At 39.6% G+C, this 16,106-nt stretch overlaps 1 protein-coding gene across 3 annotated transcripts in view; it reads left to right on the top strand.

The window, feature by feature from the left end:
* Positions 1-16,106, top strand: part of lrfn5a (leucine rich repeat and fibronectin type III domain containing 5a) — a 140,160-nt gene that overhangs the window by 9,018 nt on the left and 115,036 nt on the right. The window contains exon 1 of one of the 3 annotated variants that reach the window (XM_061062701.1): positions 1,739-2,735. The exons of the other annotated variants lie outside the window; for them this stretch is intronic. The gene's annotated coding sequence lies outside the window, so the exon portion shown is untranslated. Of the gene's footprint in view, positions 1-1,738; positions 2,736-16,106 lie in introns of those variants that run through there. 3 annotated transcript variants of the gene reach the window in all.

Raw genomic sequence — 16,106 nt, 5'->3', positions numbered from 1 at the left:
CAGCGGATATATTTAGGATTCAAAAGCCAGTCTGACGTCCTCCCCCTTCACACACAGAAACAACTTCTCAGCGCCACAGTAGAGAAATGTGATGTGACATGTGCTTTATGCTCTTTGTTAGGGTGCTGTATACTTCCAAATGGGACAGAACAGAAGGGAAGGCGAGCGTTCTCCCTTGTTCCACACTTCACTTTTATCGACGATGCATGACTGAGAGCTAGGGTATAAGTAGCCTACACTATATCCGGTGGGAGACAAAACAAAGGCCTGATAATAAAGCTGCCCTAATAACTTGATTATTTTCCTCACAGAGCGTCTTACAGATCACGCATGTTGTGGCTTCTATATTACGCGATATAGAAAATAAGGAGGCTCTCAACAACTTCCATGCTGCGCTCAAAGCTACGTCAAGCGAAACGGGGTTATTAATGCGCAGCCCGGAAATACTGTGATTAGTACTTCAAAATAAAATCGCCAAGTGCCAATCGCATTTATAAAACAAAGTATGCCTTTCAGTTTTGGTTTGGCAAAGCAAGCTGAGGTAAATTCGTGCCACCAGAATTATTTTCTCTGTATTGAAGGTATAACAGCCAAAAGTAGGAAGTTTGACATTACTGATTTCAAAGCATCATCATCTCTAAAATCTACAATCCCATAAATGTACAGTCTGGCAGAATATTACTTCTGCATAATATATTTTAGAGTTGTTTTGATGATGTCATTAAGATACATGGACCAAGCAAATGACTGCAACAACCCCTGGGGTTGAAAAATTAAACCAATATGGAAATTGAAAAAAACAAACTCTGGTCTCCACTTGAGACTGGATGCCAGAGACCTGGGTGTCCCATTAACACCAATGTTAAAGTCCCCAGTTTGACAGCAGGAATAGACATGTTTATGGTCTGGTGGAAAAAAAAAAGTTTTGGTGGGCAAAGCTCATGTCTTGATTGATAGGCTACACTGTGCCTGGGTTGAATGATTATTATTTTTTAGAAATGATAATAGTTATGTGTTGCTAGAGGCGTGGCTAATCTGACTGAAAGGCAGGCGGTTGAAGTTGTTTACTAGGAGGCTAAAGGCATACCTAAGTTCTACCTCTTTTTTGTACACTGACAGAAAGACAGTTTGAGACAGCACTAAAGATATGAAGTCCGCCATTGTTGGGCCTCAAAACTCTACTTCAGAAACCAATGGGTTACATCATTGAGAATGCATCCATGCATTGTACAGTCTATAAATGTCACCCTTATACTATGTAAACTTAACTAATTCAGTGCTTCTCGTTAAATGCATGGCTGCAGTACTTCCTAGTTGGGTTGTGGTTCCCTTTTTTCAATGTGCACAGCCAACACCTTCTGTCTTTGTAATGTGTTCATCACATATAGCCTGATGTCTCCATTTATTACTGCAACACATAATATACAAATATATTGAAGTTAAATATAAGCTTAAAAAGTTAAAGATTAAAAGGTGTGCATGGATTTGTAGGCTATTTGTTGATGCATGTCCTTTAATATTTTTTGCAATGGGCAACATTTTCACATAGGCTGGCTACCCAGAATAAAGCTGGAGCTTCTGTGACACTTTGAAAAAACTGGGGCAGTTTTTAGTCAGACACAGCTTGACTGATTCCATACCCGTCTGGTGTCAGAAGCAGGTTCAGGAGTCGTAATTTAGTGACCAGATTTGTTTTATTTTGAAAGTAACAGCAGGAAACCAAGGTCTTCTGTTTGAGCTAACTCGACAGATGTCCTGCCGGCTGCGCTGTGTGGATTAACGGTGCAGCAGAAGCGACCGGTGTGGAGGATTGAGGATCAGCGGGACAGTTGAGTGGGGATTTCGGTGTGTGTAACGGACGTCGGTTGTACCGGGATGTTACCTGCTCCTATTTTATTGTCTATAAAAATTGCGATCTTTTGTCCTGCTACATACTGCAGTGGAGACGCACGGAGTCGAGTTAACAGAGGGTGAGCGACGTAAGCAGGACACGGAGAGAGAGAGAGCGAGAGCGAGAGAGAGAAGGGAGAGGTAGAAGCTTGCGACTGTGAAGTGTCTTTCCAAAAAAAAAACCTTCATTAAAAAGCTTTAAAGGCGTCCAACCAGGAGAGGTGCTACTGTGGATTTTCAGGAGTGTGAATCAACCTTCAAACTCTGCCTGACGCGTGGGGATGATTTGTTGGAATAATTAGACTTTTACGCCCTTTTCATCTGGGATACTTTATCTTTCTGTGGAATTCCTTCCTATTTCACCTGCTGGAACACAGCGACCGACGGTGAAGGAGAGGAAGGAGACACTACTGGGAAGAAGAGGTGAAAAAGAGAAGACAAGAAGCCGTTAAAGGGGAAGGAGGGGGGGGGATCTTCTCAGTTTCTCTCGGATTTGATTCTTTCCTCAACCCGCGGATGGAGGGATGAGACCGGGAGAAAAAGACGGGGAGAGAGAGCAAGAGAGAGGAGGAAGAAGAGGGGGATGTAGTCGTCGGGCGCTGTGAGAATGCAAAACGGACGCACCCCTCTGGAAGACAGGATTGAAAAATAAACCCATACATACGGAATTAACAACCAGGATATTTCCAATCCTTACCTCGATATATATATGGGGCATATTCTCTTATCTGGAACCTATTTGTGTGGAGTTATAACTACAGTCAACAGCATCTTTCTAATTATGGGATTTTGGAAGACCATTTCGCACTGACACAGTACGCAGGAACCGTGACACCCGGAAAGAGGTAAAGTTTAAACTCCTGTCTATTCATTCGTGCAAAATGACCGATGAGTTTTCTTGTCCAGCTATGTTCTTTCGTTGAAGTCGTCTAATTCTCTCTCTCTCTCTCTCGCTCTGACTGTGATGGTGGAGCGAATGAAAGGTGGTTGCTGAGGGATATAAAAAAAACCCGGCAGGTGTGGAGTTATTTCTATCCTCCTGTATAGATATCTAGTCTTGATGTTGAAATGGGGCGTGGGGAGGCAGAGAGGGTGCATTTTTGGAGGGGTGTTGGTGGGGGGGTATAAAGAGGGTGCTAATGTTAGTGGTTGCACATGAAACCTATCACAGAGCATGTGCAAGGTCAAAACTAGCCCGGTATAAGTTAAAATGTCTCTCTCTCTCTCTCTCCCTCCCTCTCTCTCTCCCCCCCTCTCTCTCTCTCTCTCTCCCTCTCTCTCTCCATCTGTATGGAGGCACACGAGCGATTGAGACCGTGGTTGTTGGACGCTGAGTTCGGCTAGTTTAAGTAGGCTTCACCCAGTTGAGAGCTACGAGTTAACGTCAGTGTATCTGTGTGCACGCGCGTGTGCACGCAGGACGCCAATAATAAAGATAATTTAGGTGCGCGCGCAGCATGTCTTCAGCATCCGTAAACCATTTTAGAGGTTCACGGAGTCTACAGGATACATTTAGCAGCCTTTAGACCAGTTGTTAAAGTACTATTACACTAGGTAGCCCACTGCGCCTTTTTGTGCGCCAACACTGCACCTGGACTGAGAGAGAGAGAGAGAGAGAGAGAGAGAGACTCGCCAATAAAGCCTGTGAATTTAATAGAGTTGAGAGACAGAAGAGACAGTGTAGTCTAATGTTTCAGTGTGTACCTGTAAGGTATATAGTGTAGAGTAACAGTTTGCAAGTTTGGACTAAAATTTGAATGCGCATTATCTGTTGACAACATTATATCGCACATGTGCGCGTGCCCTGAACCACTACCCCACCTTGTTGGCACAGTGAAAGACGATGATGATGGCGCTTGTGCATTGTCCTCTAAATGTGCGTGTAAGCTTTGTGTGTTCTTGCACGGAGCTATACGTTTCAAGTGATGACACTTGTGCCTGTGTGTGTGTGTGTGTGTGTGTGTGTGTGTGTGTGTGTGTGTGTGTGTGTGTGTGTGTGTGTGTGTGTGCATGCACATGTCCTGACATACAATACTGGATATCTAACACCAGTGAATGGAGCAGAGGCTCAGTACAGTCCACTGTAGTGATTTCAGTCAATATTCTCCATTCAACATCCGCCTCCACACTGACTTTGGATTTCTCTAATTTGATATCAATAATGATTTACATATCGCTCCCTTGCTAATTTATTGTGGCTTTTATTTTCCTTTGTCAAATTAACATATTTCCTTTACAAATTGAGAAACAAGACATCATAAACACTGTGGTTAAACATTTGATTTTGTTTTCTCGCTTACAGGCTGACATTTTTTATCCATTGCAGCTCTTAAAATCTTTGTGTTGGTTGGAGCATATTCTGAGCAATCCTCACTGCAAGATAACTTTGTTTACTGTAAATATTGTGTTGACAACATGACTTATTTGGAATCTAGGTAGAAACACCATCAAATAGGTTGAAAATATGTTTAAACTGACTGCCTTTACAACAGATCTCTCATAGCCAAAATTGGATATTTCTGCCGGTTATTGCCTTCATGGCTTAACATCTCATAATGATGTTTCTATATATATATATATATATATATATATATGGACATTTGTAATTCAATATTAAATGGCTGGAAGGTTTAAGCATAAAATTGAAGCCTAAATGTGGATGTCTCCCAGAAACACAAATAAATGATTCTTTGATTCATGATTTTGGATTTTGCTGCTTGGTTCATTAGCTGTGACATATTCTCTATGATGGAGGCACAACACTTATCAAGAGATTCAAAATAGCAAAAATGAGGAATCACTGTTTTTTCAGTGGGATATGTGCTAAATATAGAGCGATGCTGCTGACCCTCTGATCATGAGATGAAAATGGTGAAAGTAACTGGACGGGCAAATTGTTTGTCAGGCAGTTAGAAGTTAGATGTTTTTGAGTGTATAAGATATTTGAAAATGAGTATTGACTGTATGCACTTTCATGGTCTTCTATCAAGGGTGATACCCCTTTAAATATGTTTCCCAGAGCACTTGCACTGAAAATAATGACATAAATTTTACATGTGGACATCAAAGTAGGTTCACAAATGTTCTTGCAAAGACAAGTCAAGTGTAACAAAGGCATTCAAATCTGAAAGGCTTCCATTGCCTCCCATTCTGAATGTCACCTGGAGATGCAAAATAAGTGCAAATCTAAAATTAAAAATGTAAGAAATAATAATATCAAGAGAGAAGTAGAAGCAAAGCTAGGCTTCCTGAATGGTGAGTGGGGGTTAAGGTGTCGGCAGGGGATGTGGATTAGATCTGCTGATCAGTCGGATAGCCTGAGGATAAAAACAATCCTCTCTGCAGTCTTTACCACTCTCTGCAGGCGTCCATGCTGCTGCTGTATCCATACCGCACTGTAATGCAGCTTAGTCTATATGCTGTATGAGATGTTTTGGTTTCTCAGCAAATGAGAATTTATTCAAATGAATGTTCACTAAATCAGCAGGAAAATGTCTTAATTACAAATTAACATTTTTGAAAGAATTGTCTGTTTTGGAGTTTAATTTGTCTCTAATTTAGGACTCTGACAGGTCATGGCATGTTTCCCCACCCCTCTGTTCCCTTGACTCTATCTTCTGCTAGATTGGAGTTGCATCAGTTTTACCGGTACAGTGGCTCGCATTGATTGATCAAGGCAATAAATTTATGCACACGAGCCACTCATGCTGGTGCTAATGGCCCGTGGATATGGAGGCATTATGCAAATGCTTCCCTGGCTCTAAAAAAAGAGTGTGGGTGACTGAGCAAGGGAGAGAAACTGTTGATTTTCACTCCATTTTAGTTGCATTTAGCCTCCTATTTATGCCTAAAAGGAGTGGTTTGCCATGCCATTAGCTACAGGATGAATAGCAGTGCATTTGTTTCACAGATTATTCTTTGAGATTTTAAACTGGGCAATGTAAGACTGGGGAAGAAAAAAGGTTCTATTTTAAAGCTACCTCTGCCTCTCATTTAGTTATTCACATTTAATTTGCTGTAGTGGCGTCAGTGCCAAATGAAAAGTGTTGGAAGTGCCATCTGGTCCATGCTGTGACTTCGCTGTGTGTTTGTGTTACTACCCTGATAATGAAAGATCATTTCCTATTCCATAATAGGGTGTATGGTTGGAAACTGATGTGAGGAAGAAGTATCCCACCTGTCCTGAATTTCCACCTATCTCTCATTATTAATTGCCACTCTTATCCCAACAAATCACCCCCCCCCCCCCCCCTCCCCCCCCTCCCAAAAAAATAAAATAAAATCTGAACTTTTATCACACTGTAACACTAGGGAGTAAAGAGGCTGAAAGGACTGTTCTGTATTCTTTATGGGGGGGGGGGGGGTATTATACCTGTCTTTCTTCTTGCCCTCTGTTTATCTTCTCTCTGTGACTTTCTCTCTCTCTTCCACTCTCTGTTAAGCTATCTGACAGAGGGCTGCAGGATCCTGTGGAGTGGGTGGTGGAGCTCTAATTCAATTTATTCTGCTGCTCGAAGACAGACAGAGGGAGCAGGAAAGAGACAGAGAGAGCAAGAGAAAGAGCGAGATAGGGAGGAGGACCACAGATGTTAGGGAGCATTTCCTATTAGCAGTGGAGAGGCAGGCCTTACAGGAGCCTGACACTGTGACTTCTGGATTGATTCTGTGGGTGACAAAAGTGTGTGTGTGTGTGTGTGTGTGTGTGTGTGTGTGTGTGTGTGTGTGTGTGTGTGTGTGTGTGTGTGTGTGTGTGTGTGTGTGTGTGTGAGAGAGAGAGAGAGAGAGAGAGTTTATGTGACTGTGGTTATTATAAAGAAAACAATATGTCTTTAAAATGTCATCACTGAGTCTGACACAAAGGCAAACAATCTTTACTTCCTCCATCACTCAATTATCTGCCAAAACAAGAATTACTGACAACTCAGACTTTATTTAATTGCATTTAGTAAAAACATCATTGGTTGTCACGTTCAATGATTGATTTATGTTAGTGCCCACTCCATTCATGATTGAAGAAAAAACAAATGCATGGAAAATATAGTTTTAGCTGTCCAGAACAGACAATGACATCATAAAATTGCTCTGAAATTGTATTTCCCAAACAACACCAAAAAAAAAGTAAACCTAAGCAAGGATTTTAGGTCTTATGATCTTGATCATGAAAAACATCCATCATGGTCTATTCATCGTCATTTACTTGTTTGGATCCCTCAGGGTTCTATTTCAGGTCCTCTTATTTTCTGCCTGATTTGATAAAGAGCTTTGACATGGTCAAATTTCTTGTTTTGAATTGACTCTCATTAAATTTTGATCCACATTTGCATCTGAAAATCCCTGATTTAAAAGTGGAAGATTTTTTTTATGACTGAATTTAACCAAATGCAGTGCCTGCCATAGGTAAAAAACAAAATAACCCCAAATTTGTTTTACTTAACACATTACTTTATTGTTAACGAAAGGGCTGCATTACATCACTTCTATTGTTTTGATGTAATTTGGAACATCTACAAGTTAATTTTCTGTTATGAATTTAATAGGTCTTCCTAGCAACTCATGATACCCATGAATCAGCCAGCACGCCTCACTCTCTCGACCCAACAATTTATTTCTCTCCTCAGTTGTCTCACTTCAGTGTCAATAAAAGCAAGAAGGCCTAAAAAACAGGCAGCAATCTTTACAGGTCAATCTTTTATATGGCCCTTTACTTCATCAACAGTTTCAAATCATATATTCCTAATATGTGTGTGTCATATTCAGAAAGGCTTTGGTAATCCATATCACCAAAATACGTTTTTCTTGTGTAAAAAGACATGGGCTAGGTATAACATTATGATGTAACATTTCTTTATTCACAAACAGAAACTAGTGCTTCTAGACTCTGTTGCCACTGTTGATGAATCACAATTACTCCAAATACATAGCCTGCCAACACAGGATTAGTCTTTGGCTGGCTGGTAGCTCTAGTTAAGTTCCTGCTTAAAATCCATTACAAGGTCGTTAATTACATTAGAGTAAATTTGTGTTGTTGTTGTTGTGGTGGCAGTTGTGTGCGTGGCATCTTCTTGGAATTGTACCTCATCTGCTGTGTTTGCAGTCCTTTGTGGTCAAAGTGGTGGCCTGTATTACTTAATTCTGTTGGATGCCATGTGTTTATTTAGTTGAATATATTCGTTGTACTGTCGTCTTTTCCCTTGCTGTGTAAGTTAAATGACTCTCACTCACTCAGTCCCCCGACCAACCCGCCTCTCTTTGCACACCTGCTGTTTCAAAATCATCCGTGACATGTCTGACACTAGATCCCGCTTTAGGATGCCAGCAGGGAGGATGTCTGTGTACACGTGTGTGTCTGTGTGAGCGTGATGGTGGGAGCATGGAGAGTGGGTGACATGACAGATGTGAGACATGTCGGCCGATAATGAGCTGTGTTCAGGACAGATAACTGTGGGTGAATGTGACACAATACAGACAGTCTTTTGGCTCTCTGCCCACTCCCACTGTCTGTCCTTATTTCTGTCTATATATGCATAGAGATAAGCAACAACGTCGTTTGTATATTTGAAGATGATTTTCTTTTGTCTTATGACCCTTACAATGAAGCTATGTCTTTCTGATTAAAGTCTGAACAGTATTTTGTTGTCTTTCTATTATGTGTTTGTATCTTGTGCATAAATCATCTCACAACCCCTTAGATGTATCTTGCTACCCTTATTGCAGACAGTGACATCAAGTAGATACTTTGATTGACAGTTATTATTTGTCTGAACAGCAGCCAGTTCCAATTAAAGTTTGGACATTTGAGAAATGATCTACTTTGTACAATGGTGATACAAAATAACAATATGTATTAGCTTTTTGTCTAATCTCTGCCTTAAAGCTGGAGGCAGATGTAGGCAGCAGTTTTCTTTGTGGTTTGCATTGCATGTCTACCATGATATATATATATATATATATATATTTTTTTACATTTGATTACTTTATCCTAACTGCAACTTCAAACAGAAGAAGTTGGAAGTTTTTATTTTATTATTGTGTCATACATACATTAGTATGCCCAGCCCGCATGTGGTATATGACACCATGAATTGATCTATACATTGTCATGGAACAAAGAGAAAAAGCAAAAGCAAGACAAACCCTTAATGAACAGAATATCTTGTCTTCTTTCCCAAGCTTTTGAGACAAAATCAACTAGCTTAAACACATCAAACTCAAACAGCCATACAAGATTTTGCACAACTGTCCATCCCAATATTTCAGGTTTTTGACGAGCTCTTTATGAAACAATACTTTACTTAAATCATCATATTTTGTACAATGCACAAGAAAATGGGACTCAGTTTCCACTTCGTCCAAAATCACACATCTCACAAAGTCGGTTTTCTTCGAGAATGTTTTTTTTATACAGAATACATTTCAATCCAAATTTTGTGCAATGTCTGTGCACTATATTTGGAAAAAGAGTCTTGACATAATATCTGCCGGCATTTATTATAGGTGGTATGAATGCTTTACCAATGAGTTGCATATAAATTACCCATTAAGATGAGTCATCTCAGTTTATTTTTAATTTGTCACACAGGCTTTCCAGCCGATACAGAACTATGTTCCATTGCAATACTTATAAATATTGTTACCAGGGGATTCAACTATCAGACAGTTAATGCATTCTATTGAAGAAGCCCACCACCCACCACCCACATGAACACTGCTTTTAATAAAACATGCTAACAGCACAGTAGTTTTTCTACAAAAAAACAAAAAAACAAGTGTGCAATGTGTGACACATCAGTTCTAGAGAAAGCTTTTATATGCTGAGAGAGAAGCTTTGTAGAATTATTGAGAAATCCACTTTTTAGAAGATGCTATTGCAGGATCAGACTGGGGCGCAAACATTTAAAAAATACTCTTACACATGTCGACATTATCTTAACTACAATACGCTGTTATCCAGCACCATAAGGCGGCCCACACAGTCAAAACGAAGGGATCTAAATAAGACACAAATATGACTAAATAGTTAACACAAGTCTAAATCAATAAGACAACATACAATCCCTGACTGAGAGGGAGTCACAGCAGTCACAACTCCAAAAGCCTCTCTCTTCCTAAACTCAGCACTGAGGCCAGGTGTATCTCATTGAGTATTCAGTAGCTTCACCTGGGCAGAGCTGGAGAAAACAGAAGGGGAGAAGGGACAAGCAGCAGAGGGAATAACATCAGGGCTTAACAAACGCAGGACTTGATGTGCAGTGTAAATGCAGCCCAATATTACCTGCACATCCTGTCGTCCCCGTTAGCATACAGTGTGCATCCTTACCTGTCTCTGCTTTCAGAAGAGCTGCAGACTTGCTGAGTATGGGAAACTCTAGATGCCTGTTAGTCCTCAGCCTGGGACAGCAAAGCATGCTGACAATTTATGTGGTCTGTGTTTTTCTGCAGAGCTGCATTTGTATGTTGTGCTTAACCAACTTGTCATGTCCATTGTGCATGACATTTTTGTTTTTCTTTGAGGATTTACACAAAACAAGCAACACTTCTTTTTCCTCTGAAAATGGCATTGCTTGGGAAAAAAAACATGACAAGAACATCCAGTGGGAGAGAAAACAACTAAAAATACCTGGTGTGCAAAAGCAGCACAAGAGCACTAACAGACAATTTGAAAAAAAATATACAATGATTATTTCTTTCACATCCCGTCTCCTTTCTGTCTCATTTTCTTCAATCAAGGTAGAATCCTAAAATCAACCTCATTAAATGTAGAAGGTAAAGACTAATCGTCTGTAGTTGTGTTGTTGTTCTCTACACATACAGTCTCTAAGAAAAAAAAAAAAACTCCCGAGGCCATTTCCATAAATAACGTGCTCTCAACTTGTCAGGTTAAATAACGAATAAAAACATTTGAAATCAAACATAACTTAAAGCGTACAGCTCTGTTTGTGATGGTTGCAGATTTAAGATAATAAATAAACAGCTATATGTTCATTACAGCGATGGTGATACTTTGATTCATTGTACACATTCTTTAGATTTACACACTGACATTTGTTTAAATATATAACTCCATTCAAATGAAGACATGAAGATTATGGACAGTAAATGAGGAAGCTTTGATTCCCCATGGGTAAAATGGTTGACTGCAATAGCAGAAAAATGGCTTTAGGATAGAACATAACGGGGCAGCTTTGGATCAGTGGTAGGGTTGGTCGTCTCTCATTAGGGGGTTCGATCCCCAGCCACATGTCCAATGTGTCCTTGGGCAAGACACTTAACCCCTAGTTGCTCCTGCTGCTTCGTATTAATGTGTATGAATGGGGTGAGTTACTTCTGATGGTGAAGTCCATTAACCATCTACTATAATATATTGTGTGAAGGCAACACCAAAATGGTATAAGGTAAGATTAAACTTAAATCTGACTGAATATATTTGGAAGAATATGTTTCTGTCTGATCAGTTAAAATGAATTTTAAATGTAAATAATTACAGGGAAGGTAAAATGGTGATTTTGAGCTGTGCAGTATGTGTGTTTGGGGGCGTTCACATCCATACTGAATGAACCATAAAGGACTCGAGGCCCTATTGGACAATTTGAAAACAGCAAAGCTATGAGTCACTGGTTGAACATGATATGTGTTATGGAGTTTAATATCATATGCATTGCACTACACAACAACAACTATTGTTCTGATTCTGTCTGACTGCTTTGTCAAAGTCAGACATTTTCCACATTATTTTGTATGTTTATAGAAATTGTATGGCCAGAAGTCGTGTTGTTGGCAAAACCTCCTGCAGATTTTACGGATGAAATGATGCAACAACCATCAACCATGACAGCTCCATGTAGCCAGTATTGGTACTGAAGCATAAAGTGGCACCATGGACAGCTACAGTATGAAGCTACTGCTGAAAGGATGGACAAACTAATTGTGGGACAAAAGAGATGATTGAAAGAGATAGTTTTGGACCGATATTACATTTTTCTGCTTTCCTTTTGTGTTTGTAAGTTTTTAATAATCTCTCTGTAACGTCTCTTTGTACAGGTAGGTAAAGAAAAGAAAATTATCCTATTTTTGTGCATGGATTTTTTTTCTTTTTGCCATTGTATCTAAAGTGTTGTTGACATATTTTTCTACTAAGTTGGAACCAATTATCAAAATGTTTGTACTGTGACAACCACTGGAAATGTGGATGTTGGGTATTAGTCCAATACATTTTGGAAAATTAGGCTGGTTGCATGGAATAGAAACTGTTCTTTTGTCTGGTTGATTTAGTGCACAGTGCTTTAAAGAGTCCACCAGAGGAGATAAGCTTGAAAAGGTTGTGTCCAGCGTGTGATAGATCGCTTTGTGCGGTTGCTTGTTTCCTGAGTCTGGAGATGTATAAATCCTAAATTGAGGGCCGGCTGGCACCAGTGACACATGAGCTCAGTATTACTCCTGGAGTCATAAAGGAATCCTGGACATTACAGAACATATGAACTTCTGACAGTTTAACATGTGTGACAGTGTGTTATTGTCATTGTCTTCACCTGTATATCCTCAGTGATGGGTCCATCAATATCACTATGGGTAGTGCGGTGTTACTAAGGTTCTTGGAGTGATTGTATTAATTTTATGGATATGGACCATTGAGTGACAATAGACAAATGATAGTAATCAGCCAAAATAAATAAAAGAGGACTCTTTCTGTCATTCTAATTACTTCAGCAGTGTGACGTCAAGCCACCAGAATGAGCAGGTCATGAGTGATGAATGGTGGTGTGTTCAGGGGCAACAGCCGGACTGAAAACTAGCGACTAGATTAAATGGTGCATTTAATTAAGAGGCTTGGGATCAGGATGTCAGAGATCAGTCTTGGCCCATGCCAACAGTAGCTACATTTAGCCTAACTTGTTAGTGAGTGCCATCTGTTCACACACAGATTAACGCTACACAGAAGGAGTTAGTTTACGGGTACATTGGTTCTGGCTGTTATCAGAAGACCTTCTTCCTTTAGAACAAATTTGAGTCCAGTGATCCAAACTGGGGGGGGGGGGGGGAGACTTATGAAAGTTCATTATAACCACAATGCAGGGTGTGACTCTTTACATGACTCGGCATTATCGATCCACCTGACAAGGGACGCTTCATTGACAGATATTTCACCCATAACAGTTTATTTTTTCTGGTCCAATCACTAGTATCCAGGACTGTCCGTCACACTAAACCATAAAACACAGAACCCAAATGTACGGCTCCAAACACCTTTAAAGGAGATACAAGTCTGTTTAATCAGAAAAGGGTCGGTATATGGGAATCCAATACACAGGCAGAGGTATCCACAATGGTGGGCAAAAGGCAGGTCAAAAATATGTAAACAGATCAAAACACTTAATCGGAATTTCACTAGAAAGTCTGGAACAAGACGAACTGGCACAGAAGGAGGGGAACCCAGAGACTAAATACTCAAGGGGAGTGAAGACAACTAGATACAGGTGAGACACATCAGGTGATCACAGAGTCGGGAGACACAGGCGGGAGGGCAGGAAGCTTGTCCTGGCCAAGAGGGGCAGCAGCACAACAAAGAGTTACAGACATAAAACACAGAGTCATTACAAACACAGTTTAACATGTCCTGAGTCACAGAGCACAAAGTCATCAGTCAAAGCATCTACAACCTGAAGCATCTTCCTCACACACCTTCAATCCAGTTTTAAAACGATTTAAAGAGACCAGCTCCTCCAGACACAGATCATCCTGCAGGAGATTCCTGAAAGTACCTGAAACTCCTTTTCCCCATTTCAAGATGCACTTTGGGAACAAATAACAGCAACAAGTTTTGTGACTGGGTGACTGGGTTTCTCAGTATACAGGTGAAGTACTAGGTACTTTCATTGCATGCATTACAGGAAAGCATTTCAACAGTCACATACTATTGACCTGCTAAACGTTCCTCTGACGCTCCAACACTCAGGTGTCTCCTTTGTCATATCTGTCATTTTCATTTAAATATGTTTACGCAGCCTAGAAAAAAATACCACATGGGCCAAAGTTATCTTTTATCATGTAATGAACACTTTGCACTAACCACTTGAATACCATAAGAAAATAATTCAAACAGTATTTGTAAAGGAACAAATCAGTCTGAAGCCGTTGGATCACTATAAGCGGCCGATAGTTGTAAGTGTCATCTCTATAAGTGCTTTCCTTCGTCTACCTGGGAACATTCTCGTTATTCTCATGTGTCTCAGTCGCTGCTCAAGCAGAAAATGAATCATCATGTTGTGAGAGGCCCTCCATTTTCTGAGGCTTGAATACGAGACATGTCAGAGTCTTTGATTTGTGGCTTTCAGCCTGAATGTTACAGCCGTTCATCAATACACATATTGATCAAGTGTCAATCATTATATTGATAACTAGAATAAAACCCCGGTTATTTGGCTTTTGATCTTTTTTTACAGTATTTGATCTTGTTCTCTCTGAATTGTACCTTTTACACCACTGTGTAAGAAGTGACGAGAAACCATCTTAAAATCAATGTGTTGATTGGTTACTTTGTAAAAGTCATGTGTGGATGTTAGCTGTCTCTGGGAAATAAATAATGTTGTGTATTTTGTTTCATTCAAAGAAAAAATGCTCAGACCACACGTAAGAGAAGTTACCTGTATAATAATTAAAACCAGTAAAAAAATATGACAAAGAAACATGAATACAATGTTTGGTGGGGATTATAATTTGTGATCAAAGTTATGTTTTTAAGTACAGAGCTGTAAATGTACATGGTTTCTTTTATCTCTGAAAGTAGACAAGTTCATGTAAAATGGAGATTAAGTTTATTTTCATAAAGTCTCATTTATAGATCTTTATTTCTCTCAGGTTGAGATGATAAACATTACTTGATTTTACATGCTTTGAGTAGTCGGAAGACTAGAAAAGCGCTATATAAACTCAAGTCCATTTACCATTTACCATGACTCACTTCATTGATATCAATATTGTGTATACATTGCATACAATTGCAGGTGTAACTGTTTTATATGATGCACTTTAACTTTAATGTTGCTCATGGTTACGGTTGGCGGAGTGATGTGATGTATCACTGTTGTCGTCGTTCAGTCTGTGTACGTCATGCTATGCTACGACACATGCAGCAGAAGTTGTCCCCGTGCTCTTGTTTACACACACCCACAGGTACATTTAGTTAAGTCTATTGAGCGTATAGTTAACAGCAAGACAAGCGAGGGTTAACTTATAATCAACATCACCCCAAGAAATGCCATTACATTAACAACAACGGTGTTACGTGTTTGTAACTCCAATAACTTCTAACTTTTGACTGTAATCAGCTTAAGTCCAACACAAGCAAGTATCTAGAGAAGAGGAAACAACGGCTTTAAGTTTGATTGGACACACAGGTGCTGACAGGCAGTGCACAGAGACCAAGCAAAATTAAATTAAAGTTAATCATCAATGACATCATCTGCTCTTGAGGGTTCTAATCAACATCAAAACCATCCTAAATATCATCATCATCATCATCAATGTCATGATCCATATCATCATCATCAGCATCAATATCATTAAGTGCTTAGGTGTTCAGGAAAGAGCTTTTTTATAGCTCTGTTTGTTATTAGCCTTGTTAGCTCCATTATGTCATTTAGCTCCATTAGCTGTAAGCTCTATTAGCTTTGTTAGCTGATAGCTTTGTTAGCAAAACAAACTGTAGGAGTTGCTTTTCTTCTGTGGATTCTAACATTGATCTGTGGTTCACAGTGTTACATTATCAATGGAAAACAGGGTGTGTCCCAAGATTACAAATCTGAATAGTTTTCCAGGTCTTACCCGGAGTATCCAGCCTATTATAGTTACTATGCTACATACATACATACAGACAAAGAAAAATTAAATAAATAAAATCCCTGTCAGCCCAGAGGTGTCCAAAGAAAGATTCTCTGCTCAACCAGCATGGTCTCTCCAATCCTTCCTAAAAGAGGGAATAGTCGACCTTACCACATTAGATTCCTTCATCAGTGTCAGTGTCAATAAGGACATGACACCTTGTATTTACTGTAAAGATCATTTTGTCTTTTAATTTGAAGTAATTACTCACTACCTTCAACTTGATAGATAAATTATCATTTAAGTAAACATACAGTATGTAGTGCTGTGTGACTTTGTTTCTTTCATTCATTCATTCGTTTTGTTAATTTTAGAATTTGCTTATTTATTAAGTCCCAGAG

This window comes from Labrus mixtus, chromosome 18, assembly GCF_963584025.1.
Source record: "Labrus mixtus chromosome 18, fLabMix1.1, whole genome shotgun sequence".
Classification (NCBI taxonomy): Eukaryota; Metazoa; Chordata; class Actinopteri; order Labriformes; family Labridae; genus Labrus; species Labrus mixtus.
This window is presented reverse-complemented; position numbering and strand designations above follow the sequence as displayed.